This window comes from Dermacentor variabilis, chromosome 2, assembly GCF_050947875.1.
Source record: "Dermacentor variabilis isolate Ectoservices chromosome 2, ASM5094787v1, whole genome shotgun sequence".
Classification (NCBI taxonomy): Eukaryota; Metazoa; Arthropoda; class Arachnida; order Ixodida; family Ixodidae; genus Dermacentor; species Dermacentor variabilis.
Genome location: NC_134569.1, coordinates 135,851,967 through 135,870,744, shown reverse-complemented (window position 1 = coordinate 135,870,744; position 18,778 = coordinate 135,851,967). Strand labels below are relative to the sequence as shown.

The window sequence follows — 18,778 nt, the reverse complement described above, 5'->3', positions numbered from 1 at the left end:
GAAATAACCGAGTCGCACCCGGAGCACCCGCGTTGCAAGTTGATTAGGTCTCCCAACATCCGATGCCCCTGTGCACATCTCCAATGGGTTCGCCTTTCGACCTCGGTTGCTCTAATATGATGCGCGAGCTTCAGCCCTCTTGCTCCCGAGATAAGAATTCCGAATCTGGTCGATTAATTCTTCCGGTGACGCAAGACCGTTATAGGTCGCTGGCGCGGCGCAGCCAGAGAATGCGGAATTAAGTGGGCAGAGCGTACTGGACGCCTGCGAAACCCGTGTTCTGCGCGGAAAACACGGTGCGTTCACAGCAGTTGCTTCTAGCGGTACATTGGTGCAAGGGAGCCATTACAGCACGGGTTACAGCGATTCCTGATGCGGACAACCAGCGCTTGCAACCGTCGCAAGCTGGAGACTCGTTGTTGGAACGCCGTGCTTCGCGAACATCTATTCACGCAGACGGCGAACCGGAAGGACCTCCTGTTCTAAGTTCGTATAGCCGCACTTTACGACTGTGGACGTCTTGAGCGAGCCAAGACTCAAGGGCATATATAGCAGCTACCGCTGGCATACCAGAGGTACAACATTGTATCGTATCAATTCCGAGAACTTTTCGAAGCGCGACGAAAAGACAGATACACAAAAAACGATAGGATCGGGCGCTTGCCCTGTCGTTTACAGTGTCTCATCTTTTCGTTGCGCATTGAAAAGTTCTTAAGCCCAGCGTCCACGAATCCGCCCGTCCATCCATTCTGCTGTATCAAGGGCACGAAGTAGGATATACGGGGTTTTATTGTGCGGTTCCATGGTACTCGCAGTGATGCCAGCGGTTGAAATGACGTTCCACAGCAACAGGTCATGCCCATGACTGGCGCTGGCCAACACCCTAAATGCTACATCGGTCACACGTATACACACATATACGCGAGAGGGACAGCCGCCGGCTGTAGAGCTCAGTGGATATTTAGAGCAGCACACTCACCCCGCAGGAGATGTGCATGGTTAGCCTCACACAGGCGGCTATACAAATGCCTTTCCGTCCACTTTGCAGGTTTTCCTATTATATTTCAATCAAAAGCACAGCGACTTTGCCCTAAATTTATCCGTGACTTCATTTTATTTTTCTCGGGGAAGTCACGTAATGAAAATGAATATATTAATAAAGGTTCCAAGTCCTCCTGAATTTCATAAACTCCTGGGCCACTGTTTCTACCAGTAGCGATCGCAAACGACAGTTTTCATGCTATGGAAACGGCAAAGACGGTCAACGGCCAAAGACGATCATCGCAAAGTTTGACTGCGATGACGGTGGTGCGGCAACTCGAATATTAGCGCGACGTTGTATATATATATATATATATATATATATATATATATATATATATATATATATATATATATATATATATATATATATATATTGTTGCTGCGCTATACGACCGCTTGGATGGTTCTCTTCCGCGGGAGCCCGCGTTGCGTCGCCCGCGCCGCGCAACCTTGGCTGTTCAGCGAGTGCGGCGCGACATCGCTACACAGAAGGCGCGCTGTGCATACACATGATAACATTGAGTAGCGCGACTCGCGACACTAATCGTCCGTCTCCGTGACAACGCCACCACCGCAGTCGTCTCTCTCTAAATATAGCATCCGTCGACAGGGAGTCACGCGAGGAGACTGGGGAGACCAAGAGTTTTCGAGTGGTGAAGATGATCCTCCGCGGTGTTAACGCCGAGGGGCGAGGACGCCTCTAATCGCAACTGCCCACTAGTAGTGCCACTTCGCCTCGCATTCGGGTCAGCGGTACGCGTAACTGCCCCTGTTGCTCCGGGGACGGGCGGAGGTCGCCAGCGCGTGCGTAAGTGCGTGCGTGTGTACGCGCTTGACCATTGCCGCTGACCTGACTGACCTTTGCCTGCCCGCATAACGCCATCGGCCAGCAGAATGAAGTACTACTACGACAGTGCTCTCACATATGTGGACGCTGTCAGAGGGAAAGACCAAAAGAAGGGTTAAGCAATAGAAATTTTGGTTGGCTACCCTGTGCTGAGGAAAGAGGGGTCGTGGGAAGCGGGACGTTGCGATTTAAACATGAAAGGGAAAGAGAGAGATAAGAAATGCATGCTAATACGTGAGAAAACGCGCGACAGAGTTTTATAGTCTTAGTGTAGTCAGATAACACCGGAGGCTTCTGAAAAAAAAAATGGAGCGCTTGCAACGCATTTAATGAGGTTGTCGGTCGAGAACCCCAAAAGTGTAGAGGACTTCTTTCCGCCAGTGATATAGTGTGATCGAAGAAGGAATGTGTCAGGCTGTAGCCAAAGTTTCGTCAGGGTAACAATTAGCGGCTCTCATCAGAGGACGGCGGTCTCCAGTGGATGGAGTGCGGCGAGTACGCTTTTTTATGCATGCATATCAGATTATCAGGTTTGGAGCCACAAAGGCGGGTACGGAGGGGAGAAGAAAGCCGCCATTTTGCTCGTAAAGCGAAGTACCTTTAGCGCATAGCAAAGTGTAAGTCGACAACGCAAAGTAAGGTTCGTCGTCTTATGGGCCGTATAAATTGCAGAAAACAATCGCTTACTCCACCATCGTTCTCGGCTCACCCTCGCACGTTTTCCCCGGAAGCCACACCAAATGGCAAGCCATGCAATCACACTTGGACATTATACGAAACCTCACGGCAACGCCGGCCGTGAAAGTTTGCCTGGATTCCTACTGCAATAAAAAAGATAACCAGCAGGTTGGCGGCTACCACACTTGAGGCACTCAAATATCACGTGGGATTAGTCGGGTGCGCGGCGAGTTCGCGTCCCTCGCCGGACCTGCAATCAATTTCTTCACCCACTCACTCCCACCACGTGCGCGATTGTTTCGCAGTAGCCACGGACTTCGCGCCAGGAAAGCCGTTAGCCCGGCCAGAGGCCCATCAGTTGGTAAATGCTGCGCTTTACTATAAGCGACATACAAGTGTTAATTCACGCCGCGGCGAGCCTGACTGGAGGCGAAGCGGCACGGTGGGACCCAGAGAATGAAGCTATGCTGCTGGTGAAGTCGCGTGTGCTGTTAGATTTGGGCGATGATTGGCGCGGTCGCGATGAGCGCGACCTTTCGCTTCAACCATGTGTCGTCCTCCGTTGGGGTTGAAAATGTCGAGAGGCGAAATGACAAAAAGTGTTGGGGAAAGCATGCGGCAATACTGTCGCTGGACGCACGAAGTGCTGAATGCAGTGCAGTTAACTCGAGCGTGAGAGGTACGCCAGGCCCAGACGCGCGTAATATTTAAAAGCTGCACGGAGTGGACCAAGCAGGTGCAGATACATTGTCGTTCGAACTGAGGGTCGCAGTGTTTCATGTCATCTGCCGTGGCTTAAAGTCGCGCTTCTTTGTGTTATCAGGGATATGTCAGGCACCTGCACGTGCGTTTACTCCCCATTTTCGAATGTTCCTGCGTAAGAAAAGAAAGCTCCTGTATAGTTATAGATTCGTAAAATAACAACTGGCGTAATATCCACATTTTGCAGAAGAGTACGCATTTGTGCTGGCTGGTTCATGGTTCTTGGTTCAGCGCTGGTGTCTGTGTCCCTCTCCTCGTCCTGTTGTTTAGCGCTGTTTTACTGCTCGTAGCCACATTTTCTTTTCCTTTTCCTTCTCTTTTTCTCTGTTTAACTCAAGCAGATTGGGTAGGACGTTTTGATAGTATAAAAATGCAATGTCGCAATTTTCTTTCTTCTATGCGCATGGACGCCGTGTGTACCATATGGCCGCGTGCAGGCAACTGTCATCGCAATCATCGCTTCTGATATGAACGCTGTTATTCATTAAACGATGCAGGCCTAGGAAAATACTAGAATAAGTATTAGGGCGCGAGAAAATAAAGACAAGTAATACATTTTCTTGAGCGAGTTGGTTCATAACAAAAAAAGAAGAAGCCATAACATGAGGCCATCATCATCATCATCATCATCATCATCAGTGCGAAAGAAACAAGGACGAGACGATATAAGCGCCTGTGCTGCATGCGTACTCGTCTCGTCTTTCTTTCTTTCGCGCTACAGCCTTTCCTTCTCAATAGATACAAAGAAACACACATCGAAAGAACGGGCGCCGTGCGTGTTTATTTTGTCTTCGTTGTTTCACGCTATATAATACTTATTTATGTACGGCTGACCAACTATAGCTCAAGCAAGAACTCTGCTAGGTAAATCATCATCATCATCATCATCATCATCATCATCATCATCATCATCATCATCATCATCAACAACAACAACAACAACAACAACAAACAACAACAACAACAACAACAACGACAACAACTACTACTACTACTACTACTACTACTACTACTACTACTACTACTACTACGACGACGACGACGACGACGACGACGACAACGATGACGACACCGTGCGCACGTTAAAACAATCCTATCCGGAATGACCAAATTAAAAAAAAAATGGAAGTAGGCGTCTTTTGGACCTGCTATCCGAAGCCTCAAACGCTATGCACCAGAAATAATGACAATAAAAAAGAAAACAATATGATGAGACAACGGCGCATGTTGTAACACACTCAGTCGCAAGCACACAAATAGTGTCATCGCGGGCAACCGCGCTTGGAGCAGGGTCTATATTTATTTATTTATCACTACATCGCGCTTAGAGGCTCCCACACAGCTCTTAGCGAATGTAAGTGACATCCAAGCGTACACGTAAACTTAATAGGCGGAACACATGACGCCAAATCGGCACTAAAACAACACGGAATCTTCACTCACAGGCAGTTCGTGAGGCTGCCGTGCATTAAAAAATTGTGGCAGAACCCTTCTCACGGTGGCTGTCGAAGACAATGCTTTAAAGGGACTGCCAACTGATTTTTCAGGATATAGCTTTTCTATGGCGCAACGCGAAGCTCACCCTCGGTAGTATTTACGCCTGCAGCGGCTACTTCCAAAAGCGCGCCGATATGTTGTAGGCAGAATTTTTCTATCTGAGCAGCCTCTAAAAAAAAGTAAAATTCCCTCCTCCAGCAACGCTGAGAGGTGAGAACGATGTCGATAGCCCGCCTCGCAAATTGTGAAAGTCGCCCATCGTTCTGCTTTCATAGGAGTGTGTCTAACTATGGTTAACCACCTACATTTTGACCTTTTCAACCACTTTTGACAATAAAAAGCTGGTACAGTAAGTTCGCGCTGTTGTACAGGCTTCTCTTATATTTGTACCGCGTTTTTCCCTAAGCACACGCCTATGTCATAGCTGGCTGGCCTCCGTTATCGTTCTTCTGTCGCGGCACGAGCCAAGCCAATTCCTCGAAAAATGAATGCGAAGGCAGCGCCACTTTTCCTACTCACTGCAAACGAAGATTTATTTGCTCATTGTAAGTTATAAAAACAAACTTATAACAGAAAAAGTGCACTGCATTTCAATGTTACTAAATAGACCAGGAACCGCGTACACTAATAGAAAGTCACGTGATAGGCCTCTATGAATCTTCATGTTTTTCGCCTGGTGGGGCACGAAAAAAATTTTTTTTCGAGACTTCTCGTGAAGAATTAAAAGTATAAATCCACGTTTAATTAGCAAAAATGTGGCTCGTTTTAGCCACTACAATGGGTGACCTTTCCACCAGCGCGGTTATATCGATCCATGTTCTGTGCGGTTGTCTGTCCCTCTAACATTCAATAAATATAGCTGCACAACGTATTGCCAAGGAGTTATGTAGGAGGCGTCTACTGCCGCACCCCTCGGCACTTCTCTAAGAAGACTTGGCGCCATCTAGCGCCGCCGCCGCCAAGCCTGCGCGCGGCCTCCGCAATGCGCAGCGCGTCGGAGCGTGCAAACACTGAGAAATGCGTCATGCGGCAACCGGGCTCCTCTCTCGCTCTTCCTTCTGGACGCGCTGCGCCATCCAGTGGCGCTTCCCATAAGTACAGGCGTGACCTCCGAGACAAGAAGCGTGGCGCTCCGGTGCCTGCGAACGCCGAGAATTGTTCCCTCGCTTGCCGCACATTTAGTGGCACATACTCGGTGACTGAAGTTCACGAGAGGTTCATTGAACAGCAGCACATACCGAGTGCATTTGTGGCGCAGTCTGCTAATGCGTCGGGTTGCTGTCCTTGAGGAGTCTTGTCACGTGGATTCGATTCCGCTCGGTACCAGCGCGATTTAGGGGATTTTAGAGCGCAGCTCCCATAGGCGCTCGTTCCTGCGGTGGCAAGCGGCGGCGCAACCGAGCGATCGAACAAAGGATAAAAGAGCGAACGCGGAGCGCAGCGGGGAAGAAAAGGCGCGAGGAGGAAAGCGGAGGAGGAGGGTGCAGCAGAACCACGAGGTGGAAAGGGAATGAGGAGGGTACAGCGAAAGCGCGAGAAGAAAAACGTAGTGTGGCGACGATGGCTACGAGATGGCGCCAGAGCATAGCGCGCGTCGTCTGGGAGGTCCGTCTGCGGCCGCTGCTGTGGATCGCGCCCACGCGTCACCCACGCGCTGCCTCTCGCGATCTCCCGATTAGCGAGGCAGTCGCCCCACACTTTCTTTGTTTCTTTCTTTATTCATTTATTCAAGACATTCCTTACAGAAATGCCTTGGGGGACGCGACAAAAGGCACTGAACTTGTCTGACTGGGCCTCGCCACCCTTGGCAGCTGCAGTCGCACAAGTACATAGCACGTGCCAGACGAGAAAGGTCGTCTGCGCCAGCCACTATATCACGAAATAAAAGCACGTTTAGAGCTGTGCTCAAATTTCGCATTAGGGATTATCGTAATCGTCGGTTAATTTTTTTCTTGTCGTTGTCGAGTGGTCATTTCCAGTGGCACATACGTGGTTACCCAAGTTGGCGTTCAAAGACGTTCATTGAAGAGCGGCACAGACCTGATGGCACATACCTATAGTGATGCAAGTTGGCATCGAATACGTTAATTGAAGACCAGCGCAGACCCAGTGGCGCATACCCAGTGCTCCAAGTCGGCGTCAAAGATGTTCTTCGACGAGCGGTGCCTACCCATTTCCGCGTCTACAGTGAGCCATGTCGGCGTGAGAGAGAAAGAGAGGCACGTGTTTACAAATTGGCACATCCTCAGTAACCCAAACTGATGTGATGGCTGATTTCGAATCCTGTTAACTCAGCACAGTAGCCAGATGCGCTAACCATTCGACCACCATCTACGCAATGACCGAGGTAGGCGGGAAAACCGTTAGATACAAACATATACAGATAGATAGCCCCGGGAAGAGCGCACAGTACCGAAAGAATGCTACCGCATTAAAAAAGACGCGAAGGGCACCCGCAGCGCTGCCTATGATGCCACTCTTCTGACATAATTCCGCGTATACCGTAAGTAGGCGAATATACTGCGCGCATTTGAGACGGATCGATTTAGTTACAACGCATTGTGCGTCCACACTGACGGTAAAGTGCTATCTCCTTGGGCCTCTTCAGAGAAAAATAATCACTGCCTTGGCTCTCTAACGTTTACAACAATGTCGCAAAGCCCAGCACTGAGGAAGAACCTCATCGTAAAACGCAGAAATAGAAATGGTTGCTTTTGAAATCACGGCCAGCTCCTGCCGAGCTGCTGGCATGCACCCCACGACGCGACCGACGAAGCGTTATTTTTGTTCTCGCGTGATGTGTAAGCTCGGTCGCGCGGGCAATGGCGGCCCGCAACGTGGCAGAATGGCCTCCACAGACGGTAGTTGAGCAAGTGATCGCGTTGCCCACGCTCGTCTTTCCGGTGCTGTCATAACATTAATTTCGCGCACTTCTCAGACATTGGAGATATGGTATGACGTTGTGATTCCATTCCCATTGCATGCTTGCTTCCGTTTCAATGCTGCAGAGCATGGCATGACAAAGGTGTACAGTCCGTAAAAAAAAAAAAAAAAAGAAGAAGAGAGATAAAGAAAGGACAAATTCAGGCGCGTAAGTCATATATATATATATATGGTACAGAAATGACGTAACGAAATGCACAAGTGACATTTATTTGCGCATTAAAAATTAATTCTAGCATATTTACGTGCTTAAACAAGGATATGATTATGATGCACACCGTGTAGTGGGGACTCCGGATCAATTTCTACCCCCTGGCGTTCTTTAGAGTGCACCCAATACACGGTACTCTAATGCACGGGGCTAGGGTTCAATGACGCGCTGTCGGGCTTATAACAGCGCCACGCCAAAGTCACTACGCCACAACGGCGGCTGTATTCACACATGACAAAGCTTGCATGCTTAACTTATGATGCATCTATAGTATGGGAAAACACGGGGAAGGCGGGAGACGGAAATTCAAGACGATGAGCAAGACGAGAACAAGGTGAAAGCAGGAGCCAACGTTTCGACGAGTGGACCTGTTGAAGACAAGTCCACTTGTGCTCACTCCCTATTTACTCCCTATCGTGCTCACTCCCTATTTATAGTGGGCCCGCCGTGGTCAAATGTGGTGCCATGGGCGCGTGCAAATTGGCATCCCTCTGCTTTGCTGTCCGAGTCTCTTGCCACGCCATTTGTGGACCCTACGTGTCGAACGCGGGGACGTCGTAGCTGAACAACTGTTAAATTGCTGCAACAAGTTACGCACTTAAAGGGAAGCTGAAAGCTCTTCCAGAAAAAGTGAGCAGTAAGTACGTCGCGGTTTTCAACCCCCTGAATTCGAATATCGCATCGAAATTAAGCGAAAGAAAGCGCAAACGTATTTTATTTCGACGAGAAGTGTAGCAGCAGACACGCCCAGCTCGCGCACCTCGTTTCCGCCTGTGACTGGTCGGGCGCCTCGTGACGTCAACAATGGTGTTCGTCCGAAAACTTCTGATGAGCACCGATTTGAGAGAGAGAGAGAAAACTCTTTATTGAAATACAGGAAATTCTGCCACCGTAGAAGCAGCGCCTGCGTGAATTTGAAGGATTATATACCTATGCTATTGGAGAGTGAGCTCTCTGAAACGCGACCACTCCCGCTTGGATCGACAAACGAGCTGCTGACATGTGCTTCTCTGACCGCCGAGCGAAAGGCTAAGTTTAGCTTTGCGTGGGGCTTGGCGCGACAATGGCACCATTTTGGCACGCGACGCATGCATGATCGAGTAATGGTTTCGTCCCTCTACACAGCGATGCCAGAGTAAGGTGTGTGGGTAGAGTTATGTCTGTAAATATATCGTTTTTTTTTATAAAGGCCCAAAAATGTTCAGTATCGCCTGTGTCAGATAGCACAATTCTAATCCTTGATCTAAATTACTTGATGAGAAGACCATTAATTCTACGAGAAATCAAAATGCCTAATTAAATAATTAACATATTTACACTAACTAACTGTTTATGTAATTGTTTTACGGCACACATTTTTATCTACGAATTGTGGCGAGTGAGTTCGCAAGGCGCGTATCCACTTGGAGCGAATTCTCTGGACTGCACCAGATTCGAGATATTAATTTTCAAAGTGTTCGACGAAATGCATCGGTGTTGCAGTTACTTTTGTGCTTCACTGCATAAAACCGCGTTCATTTTGTTTTTAAATAAGTAGCTGGAACGTCAATGCATTTCGGCGATCACCGTCTTGTTTGGAGTCCACATTCAGTCGAGTCCACTAGCGACGTCACTGTCTCGGGGCGGTGCCTGTTCCGGAAAGCTCTTAGCGCTGCGCATTTTGACACGAGCTGATATAGACTTGAGGTGCGTAGCATCACACTTGCGCGCGCGCATGAAATTTCCCTTGTGGTGGTGACTGCGGAGGTCGCTGCAATGTCGTCTTCATGCTCCATAACGTGACGGTGATAAACGAGAGGAAAGGGGGCTCTGAAGTTAAAAACTTTGCCTATAGAACACTGGTCGGACCAATCATTGAGCGCGCGAAAATTGTCTGGGATCCTTACACAGAGAAAAACCGTAAGAAACTGGAAAGGATTCAGAGGTTAACTTCTCGATTCATTTTCAACAAATATGGTCGACTTCACTCCCCTTCAAAACTATGTCAGCTTGCAAATCTTTCCAATTTAGAATTAAGGGCTAAGTATGATAGGCTGAAGTTCCTGTTCCTTATTATCCATAATGCAATAGAAATTAATATGACGAACTGTTTTGAAATTTCTACTAATGAATTTCCTAGACATCGCCACAGCATGTATATTCACCCTCCTGTAACCCGTAATGACACATTTAAATATAGCTTCTTTCCCAGAACGATAAAAGAGCGGAACATGCTTCCGGATTTCGTAGTTCAGTCTGCCTATTTTAATATTTTTCTGGGTAATTTGCATGCCGTTATTTATTCCGAGAGCGCGGTGCGTTAATTATCTGACTTTGTGAATAATCTGATTTTATGATTTTCTTATTATCTGTGTATGTTGTTCTTATTTTACATGCCTCAAGGGATATTGATTGGTTTTTCTGCTTGCTCTATTACAATGTATATGCAATGCAATTTCTTTTTTGTACGTTGTATTCAGATATATTGTACGCTCTGCCTGAATCAGATGTGTTGACATTGCTTGTTTTCTTATTTTTTCGCCACTCCTGTAATGGCCCTAAAAGAGGGCTGACAGTATCAATAAAGAAAAAAAAAGAACCGAGGGGCCCGATCTTTATTAGTCATATCATAAGACGCCAACAAACACTGACACCAAGGACAACATAGGGGAAATTACTTGTGCTTAATAAGTGAAATAAAGAAACGTTAAACTAATGGAAATGAAAGGGGATGAAGAAATAACTTGCCGCAGGTGGGAAACAACAACAGCCACCTTCCTGTCGCTTTGTCTATGCCTGCTTTTCGATTTTTCCTACTTTCAAGTTTGCTGGCATTCTCCTAGTATAACCATGTAACAACTAGCCCAACAAGCCACTCTCATTAACAATCCCACAGCCTTCGCATGCCCCACAACCTTAGCATGGAATGCGAAGGTTGTGGAATTGTTCCTCACCTGCGGCAAGTCTTCATCCACTTTCATTTCCATTAATTTATCGTTTCTTTATTTCATTTATTAAGCTCAAATAATTTCCCCTATGTTGTCTTTGGTGTCAGTGTTTGTTGGCTTCTTTTGAGATAACGTGACGGTGTACGCGGTTCGTCATCGCGCATCCTGCTTTGGCCTTAGTTACAGAAAGGTGTGTCCCCCGAGAGAGAGCCCTGTGAGTCGATGCTCACCGGTATACCGACTGGTCTTCTCAGCGGCGTTTTCTTGGGTCTCCTCTCATGGGCCTCGCTGCAGATAGTTCGGAGTCGAGCCGGCGAGGTTTGGGAGCCCACATCGAAAGGTGCTTCGCTCGCCAGCCCGCAAGTGCGCTCGCTATTTCGAGGGTTTTCCAGCGCGACCTGGCATCCGCTTGGTGCTGGTTTTATGATCCGTGTCTTGTATTACAATCCTGCGCGATATCTTGATGTAGCGGCACAGTGGTGTCCCTGTTGGAATCCCTCGAAGTCATGCAGTTCTATTTGGTGCTGTTTTAATGTATAATGCTTCTTGCCTGTACAGGTATACTTGGACGACGGCGATGATTATCCGAGGCATCCGAGTACCTTTCAAAGTATAGTAGTGAGGAGCTGGTGACGACAAAGCTAGGGGAAGAAAAAAGGCCTAAGTGGTTGAAACAGGTAGTGTGGAATATTTCGCTTTTCTTTTCCGCAGCGTTCAACTGCACCGACTATTACTATATTCCAAATGTATAAAAAACCTACACAATCCCCTAGACGCGTCACACGCAACGAAATAGTTCTGTTCACTCTGTATCACTGCGAAGAATCCCCCATAGCATTACATTCCTCTTCAACCGAAGGGCCGCCGCCTTCTCGTGGAGAAGGCTCATTATTCAGAAATAGGGTCTTAAAATGTTAGGTACTACTGCTCGCTTCCAATTCTAAAGCCGCGGGTTTTGCTGAAAATTCATGCAAGAGCTCCGAAAATGCCAGACTCTGTGAGCCATCGTGAGCAAGCTGCCGTGAATGCGACTGTAATATATCCAATGGATCGAGCAAACGCTGTTGAATTTCTGAGAGACAGTGCAGGTATACCGCGATAACACGATGTTATTTCATGTCTTTACGGCAAAGTAGCATTCGCGACAGTCGAGGTCAACAATTGTGCGATAAATACTGAGAATACCCACAGGTAAGGTTTACTAATCCACTTTTAAATCGTACGATTGGGGCTTATATGTGCTGCTATTTGCCAATGAAAACTAGTGAGTGTTCGAGGCATGCATGTTCCGAATCCTGACAGTATCAGTTTCGAGATATTGATATCCAATTAATACGGGGGAATAGATTCCACCAACACAAAATTACGAATGCAACACAAAATTATTCCCGAGATTTCCCCTATACGACCTCTTTTATAGACGTTGCGTTGCTCTGAGACATCCAGATCAGTCAGTCAATCAATCAATCTGTTGTTGAGAAACCGCCTCTTTATGTCTGCTGCACTGTTTTGAGGCGCCTTTCTCAGCGTTCGCTGGAACATCCACCGTATCACCGAGGGCAGCGAAATATTGTGATACTATAAATGGGCCAGCATAAGTACCACTTGGTCTAACTGTATTGTTTCCTCTATCGTTCGTACACTCACTCCCACCTGTTCTTCAGCGTCCCACATGTATGAATCCTGATAGCGCGCATATCACTAGGAGGACAATAGGCGGAAACCAATCAGCCCGCGCAGAGACATGTCTCGTTATAGGGCAAAATGTCCCTGTGCGAGCGGGGAGGTCACAAAGAATGAAATACTTAATTAATGGAGACTAGAGTTGTGATGTCTTAAGCGAAAAGCTGGAGATGTTTGCCTAGCTTAGTACCTGGCTCTCCACTTCAGGTGCTGGGCGCAAAAAAGGATACAATGTGTTAAAGAACACCGCACACACAAGCCTCTTGCCTGCCATGTTACTGCAGGTTGGGTGAAAAATATGCCATACGCTTTATATGTGTTCAAAACGGACAGACGGACTAGCACCCCCAAGGCAGCACTTCAGTTATGAGAAACACAGTAGCGGAGTACACCGAATTAATTTTGAAAACTTGGCGTTCTTTAATGTGAACCTAAATCAAAGTACATGCACGAATGTGTTTACGTTACTTCACATCAAAGTGTTCTTTTTAGAATATTGACGAAGTACTTTCTTTTTAATTGACACAGTATGTTCTATGCTAAACATACCACACCCCTAGCGACAACGCATAACGCATACAGTTGTGTAAACAGCAACTGATAGGGTGCTTAAATGCAGAAATTAGTTCCACCGATTCAGCATCTGCCTAAATTTCTTGCTCTGTTACATTAGCTTTACACCTCGGCTTCTGGATATCGCAGTATACTTTGTAATATTGCGTCCTTCAACCTTGTAGTGAATCCTTATTGAAGGATTAACTACAAACACGTTGATTAGTAGCGCTTTCTTTTTTCAAATATGAGCCGGCAAAGTGCGTCCATCTCGCCATACAACGCACGCGCACGAGTGTAGTTTCTTCACTTCAGTTCTTTAAGCTTTACCTTAGATTTGGTTAGGGACGCCTTGTACGCCTTGACATCCTGACATGCGCTTTGCGTATGTGCCAGAATGTTGAAAACAGTGCAACCAGGACAGCCTCTGCAAGTGTAATTTTTTTCCTTCAGTTTCTAAAGAAAACAGTTGAAGCCTTAAGTGTATGAACACATCGTGCACTGTAAACCCTGAACACCCTTAAAGGTCCTTAAGGGTGCTAAATGGCCTACTATCCACGCCCTTAAATCTGTAAGGGTGCGAGTTATTGACTGTAAGCACCAGGAAGAGTGTAAATTGGTATGCATTGTAAGATATGCGACCTGCCGTGGTTGCTTAGTAGCTCTGGCGTTGCGCTGCTAAGGACCCGAGGTCGCGGGATCAAATCCACGTCCACGGTGGCCAGATTTCGACGGGGGCGAAATGCAAAAAAAAAAAAAAAACTGCCCTCGTGCGGTGCATTGGGTACAGGTTAAGCAACGCCAGGTGGTCGGAATGAATCAAAAGGCACTACGGCGTGCCTCATAATCAGACCGCGGTTTTGGCCCGTAAATCATCCAGAAGTTATTTTTCTTTAATTGTAAGGTTTGCGAAGGACAACAAAACAAAACAAAAGAAAGAAATACCAAGTGCTTACGAAGCAAAATGCGATGCCGTTGAATTCACCATTGTCGTTATCAAAGCGATCAAAAAACACTTTTACTGCTTCTTTTTGCTGGGGAGGAAAATACAAGGCGTTTTTTTAGCTGCACTAGTTATTTAACATTGCCTGTGGCAGACAGCACAATTATAACCTTTTATCGAAATTACTCGATGAGGCGGCCATTACTTCTACGAGAAATCAACATGTTTAATTTACTAATTAACATAACTACACTAATTAGCTTTTACATGGTAATTTATGGCATATATCTTAATCTATTAATTGAAGCTAACTAGTGCGCCAGGTGAAACGAATTCTCAGTACAGCACCACTTTCGAGATATTAATTTTCTATGCGTCCGATGAAATGCATTGAAGTTCCAGTTACCTTTCTTTAAAGAAAACACTGTTTTATGCGTTGAAACGCGAAAGGACATTGCGCATTGACGCACAAAGGCACGAAACTATTAACATAATTAGCATAAGTATGTTAATTACTCCATTAGGCCCTTTGATTTCTCGTAGAAGTAATGGCTCATCGAGTAATTTAGATCAAGGGTTAGAACTGAGCCAGCTTCCGCAGGGATTTATTTTTTTCATTTGGAGCAGCTAAAGAAAGAACATCCTACAGAATAACAGCTTCGGGTGGACGGACAATCGTCTTTCGATCTGCAGTGTATCGTTCTCCTCTGTGCGTTCTGTTCATCTCGGACTGCACATGCAGTGGTCTCGTGTACACCATTTCGGGACTCGGTATCTATGCGTACGAGTCGGCATTTTGTACAGCGTGCGGTGCAACCTGCCCTCGTATTGTGTCTCTGTATGTTACAAGATGTCTAGGCCCCCATACGCGTGCCCCGTTTACTCTCTTTACTTAACTACGCTCAAGATTTTTCGAACCTCCGACGTCCGCTTCTTACAAAATTCGTTCATTGCTACTATTACGCGAAAAGGAGTGGCCGTCACCACAATGAGAATAAAACATTTATTTTTCGTTGCAATAAAACACGCACGCACGCACACACACACAAACACGCACAGAGAGAGAGAGAGAGAGAGAACGTCTCTGGAGAACGTGACATATGGTGCAGAAATACACGGAGCAGCGATGTAAACACGTAATTGTGTAAAGCCGTATAGCACCGCTACTGTTTACACACTCACTTGGACGGGCATAGAATTCGCAACCTCCTTGCTTGTCCCGCGGTGCAAAGGTGTCATTAATCTCGGAACATTTCGATCGTGTCACAATGGCCGGTTCCCGCGGCGATTGATGGCAAGAGGAAATAGTCACGCGAGGAAAAAATTGCGTAAATCCCACGGCAGGCTGGCAGTGCAAATGTTAGGCATGTTCACGGGGAAGCCAGCAGACTTTCGGGACAATGAAAAACGTGTTTTCTTCTATGTCTCTCTCTCTTCTTCATCTTCTTCTTTCTTTTTCGATCGTTTAACTTTGAGCGAGCAGGACAAACACAACATTTATATTTATTTGCACCCAAGTATGAAGAAAGGGGCAGTCGGCTTTTTAACTGAGTACAAACGTTAGCTGTCTTTTACGGTTCGATTCACCGCGTCCGCTGTCTGCAGGGGAAGGCAAGCAGTATCATGCGGTCGCATAAAGTGACCGTTCGGAATACGGTGAAGCTTAGCTGAGAAAGGGAAATGAAGAAAAATGACTGACTGCTTAAGGATAATTATTTCTGAGCGCTTTTTTTCTTCTTCTTTCGCTTGTGTCAATGTTAAGCTTAATTTCTCTCGTTGCTTCGTTTTAAGAGTTTTGCTACGGAGAGCACCTGTTATGTAACGTTGCGGAAACGAAAAAGAAGGTGAAGGCAATATTTAAAATAAGAAGCTAAAGTGTATAGCAGCAGTCTACTCGAAGAGAAAGAGAGAGAGCGAGAGAGAGAGAAAAGGGAGTAAGAAAATGCAGGGAGGTTAACTAGACTGAGTCCAGTTTGCTACCGTGCGCGTGGGGAGTAGGACGGGGAGTGAAAGAGAGAAAGAGAGAGAGAGAGAAGACATGAGTCTACAACGCACTTTCACATGCACTAAGATGATGGATGTCTACAGTCGGGCACTCAAGTCTGTATCCTTCAGGTACTGAAGAAGCGTTCGAATGGCTTTCCGGGCTAGTGAACTGTGAGGTCAGGCTTCCAAGGCCTTTGCTTCTGTGAATGGCCTATCGCACAGTCTATCAAGGCACACTGGAGAGTCTGACGTCGGTTATCGAAGCGAGAACAGTGGCACGGAAGATGACTTGTGTTCCCTTCACACTCTACTCCAAAGTGCGTCTATGAATGCTATATAGGCAAACGTGAATATATGAAGAATATAATTCCAGATGGCACTGTCGGACCTGGTGTAAGTGGGTATCATGTCGGATAATATACGCTGAAAGCGCTCGGTTATACTAGGCACCGTGGTATTCCAATTCCTATCTGTTGAACTGGAGGTAGCGTGTTTCATCCAGCTACCTCAGTGAAAGCACCTCAGGTGGATGAAAGAATCTCATGGGATCAAAGAGCAATCTATAATAAGTTATAAGATTATAAGTTCTCCTATGGAGTTCCTAATCATCATATCGCAGTTTTGGCGCCTAAAACATGTTAGAGGCGCGAAGAACTCCTGCAAGAATACTGGAAATAATTTATTTTTCTCACTCGCAGAGCAGTACGCGAGACGTCGATCGTCAGCAAACAACCAAGAAAGAAACTGTGGTTAGAAGGTCTCCCTACTTTCGTTCAGAGTCGAGTACCTTTGGTGTGTGTTTGCTATTTGAATATTTCTTTTTCGTTTCGTCGGTTGATACTCTACTTCACACCTTTCTCGTTACAGATGTGCAGATCATTCATTAAACGATATCTCGTTTCGATTCGTATATCGCAAATCAACAACCTAGGCTGTGAGGGGCACCTCACTTCGAAGCTTATTTATTTATTTATTTATTTATTTATTTATTTAAAATACCTTACAGGCCCTATGGGGGCATCGTGTAAGTGGGGTTACAAAATCAAGGCAAAAAAAAAAAAAAAAAAGAAGAGTAAGCAGCCTTCTGAAGTCTAACACAAAAGATACGCCTCAATGCAGGGCTCATCAACATTACTACCAAGATCAAAACATGAAAAAGGAAAAACTGAAGTAATGAAAGGCCACAAAGGTACATTTAAGGAAAGAACACGAGTAAAACTTAACGTAAGGCACAAATACTATAAAGTAAAATACACGAAAAATGAACAGCTCAGGGAGTACAATTCTTGTAGGGATATCTCGTGAAAAAGACGAAAAAAGCAATAATATATACAGGACATACAATGAACACGTGACGCAGCATAAAATATCAATTCATAAGAGCGAGATAGCAATCATAATTATTATTATTATTACTTGAGCGGCCTGCTTTGAGACCCTACAGATATATATATATATATATATATATATATATATATATATATATATATATATATATATATATATATATATATATATATATATATACAAAGGTATAATACGAAGAGCTATACGGTTGAAATTTAGGCTATCTGCATGTTTCTTGAACGTAGTAACAAAAAAAGACTACTTAATTAACTAAATTAGACATCGGAAGCAACCCCTGCTAGATCACACGATACTAATTTATAGCACTGATTGAATTGAAATTAAATTCTGGTGTTATACGTGCCAAAACCACGATCTGATTATGAGGCACGCCGTAGCGGGGAAATGGGGATTAATAATGACAACCTGGGGTCCTTTAACGCGCACCTAAATGTAAGTACACGAGCGTTTTCTTGCATTACGCCGCCTTTGAAACGCGATTGCCGCGGCCGCGATTGAACCTGCAACCTCTAGCTCAGCAATGCAATGTCATTGTCACTACGAGCAGTAAACAGTGCTAAACAACAGGACGAAGAGAGGGACACAGTCCACAGCGCTGATTAACTTGGTTGTTAGCGCTGTGGTCTGTGTCCCTCTCTTCGTACTGTTGTTTAGCGCTCGTTATCTTGAACCAACCAGCCCAACCAACCAGCCTTCTGCAGTCGTTGTCACTAAGCTATCTCGGCGAGTTTTTAGCACTGGTGTTTCCGACAACAGCACAACGGACGAAACAGCATGATCAAATCATCATCATCATCATCATCATCATCATCATCATGGTTACGCCCACTGCAGGGCAAAGGCCTCTCCCATACTTCTCCAACTACCTCGGTCATGTGCTAATTGTGGTCATGTTGTCCCTGCAAACTTAATCTCATCCGCCCACGTAACTTTCTGCCGCCCCCTGCTATAGACTTCCCTTCCCTTGGAATCCAGTCCGTAACCCTTAATGACCATCGGTTATCTTCCCTCCTCATTACATGTCCTGCCCATGCCTATTTCTTTTTCTTAATTTCAACTAAGATGTCATTAGCTCGCGTCTGTCCACTCACCCAATCTGCTCGTTTCTTATCCCTTAACGTTACACCCATCATTCTTCTTTCCATAGCTCGTTGCGTCGTCCTCAATTTAAGTAGAACCCTTTTCGTAAGCCTCCAGGTTTCTGCCCCATACGTGAGTACTGGTAAGACACAGCTGGTTATACACTTTTCTCTTGAGGAATAATGGCCACCTGCTGTTCAGGATCTGAGAATGCCTGACAAACGCACCCCAGCCCATTTTTATTCTTCTGATTATTT

The 18,778-nt window shown here is 45.9% G+C and overlaps 1 long non-coding RNA gene across 1 annotated transcript in view; it reads left to right on the top strand.

The window, feature by feature from the left end:
* The window catches only part of LOC142570989 (uncharacterized), a 51,501-nt gene that overhangs the window by 27,962 nt on the left and 4,761 nt on the right, over nt 1-18,778 (top strand). Inside the window, exon 2 of the long non-coding RNA XR_012825730.1 lies at nt 11,468-11,586. This is a non-coding gene — a long non-coding RNA (uncharacterized LOC142570989). The remainder of the gene's footprint in view (nt 1-11,467; nt 11,587-18,778) is intronic.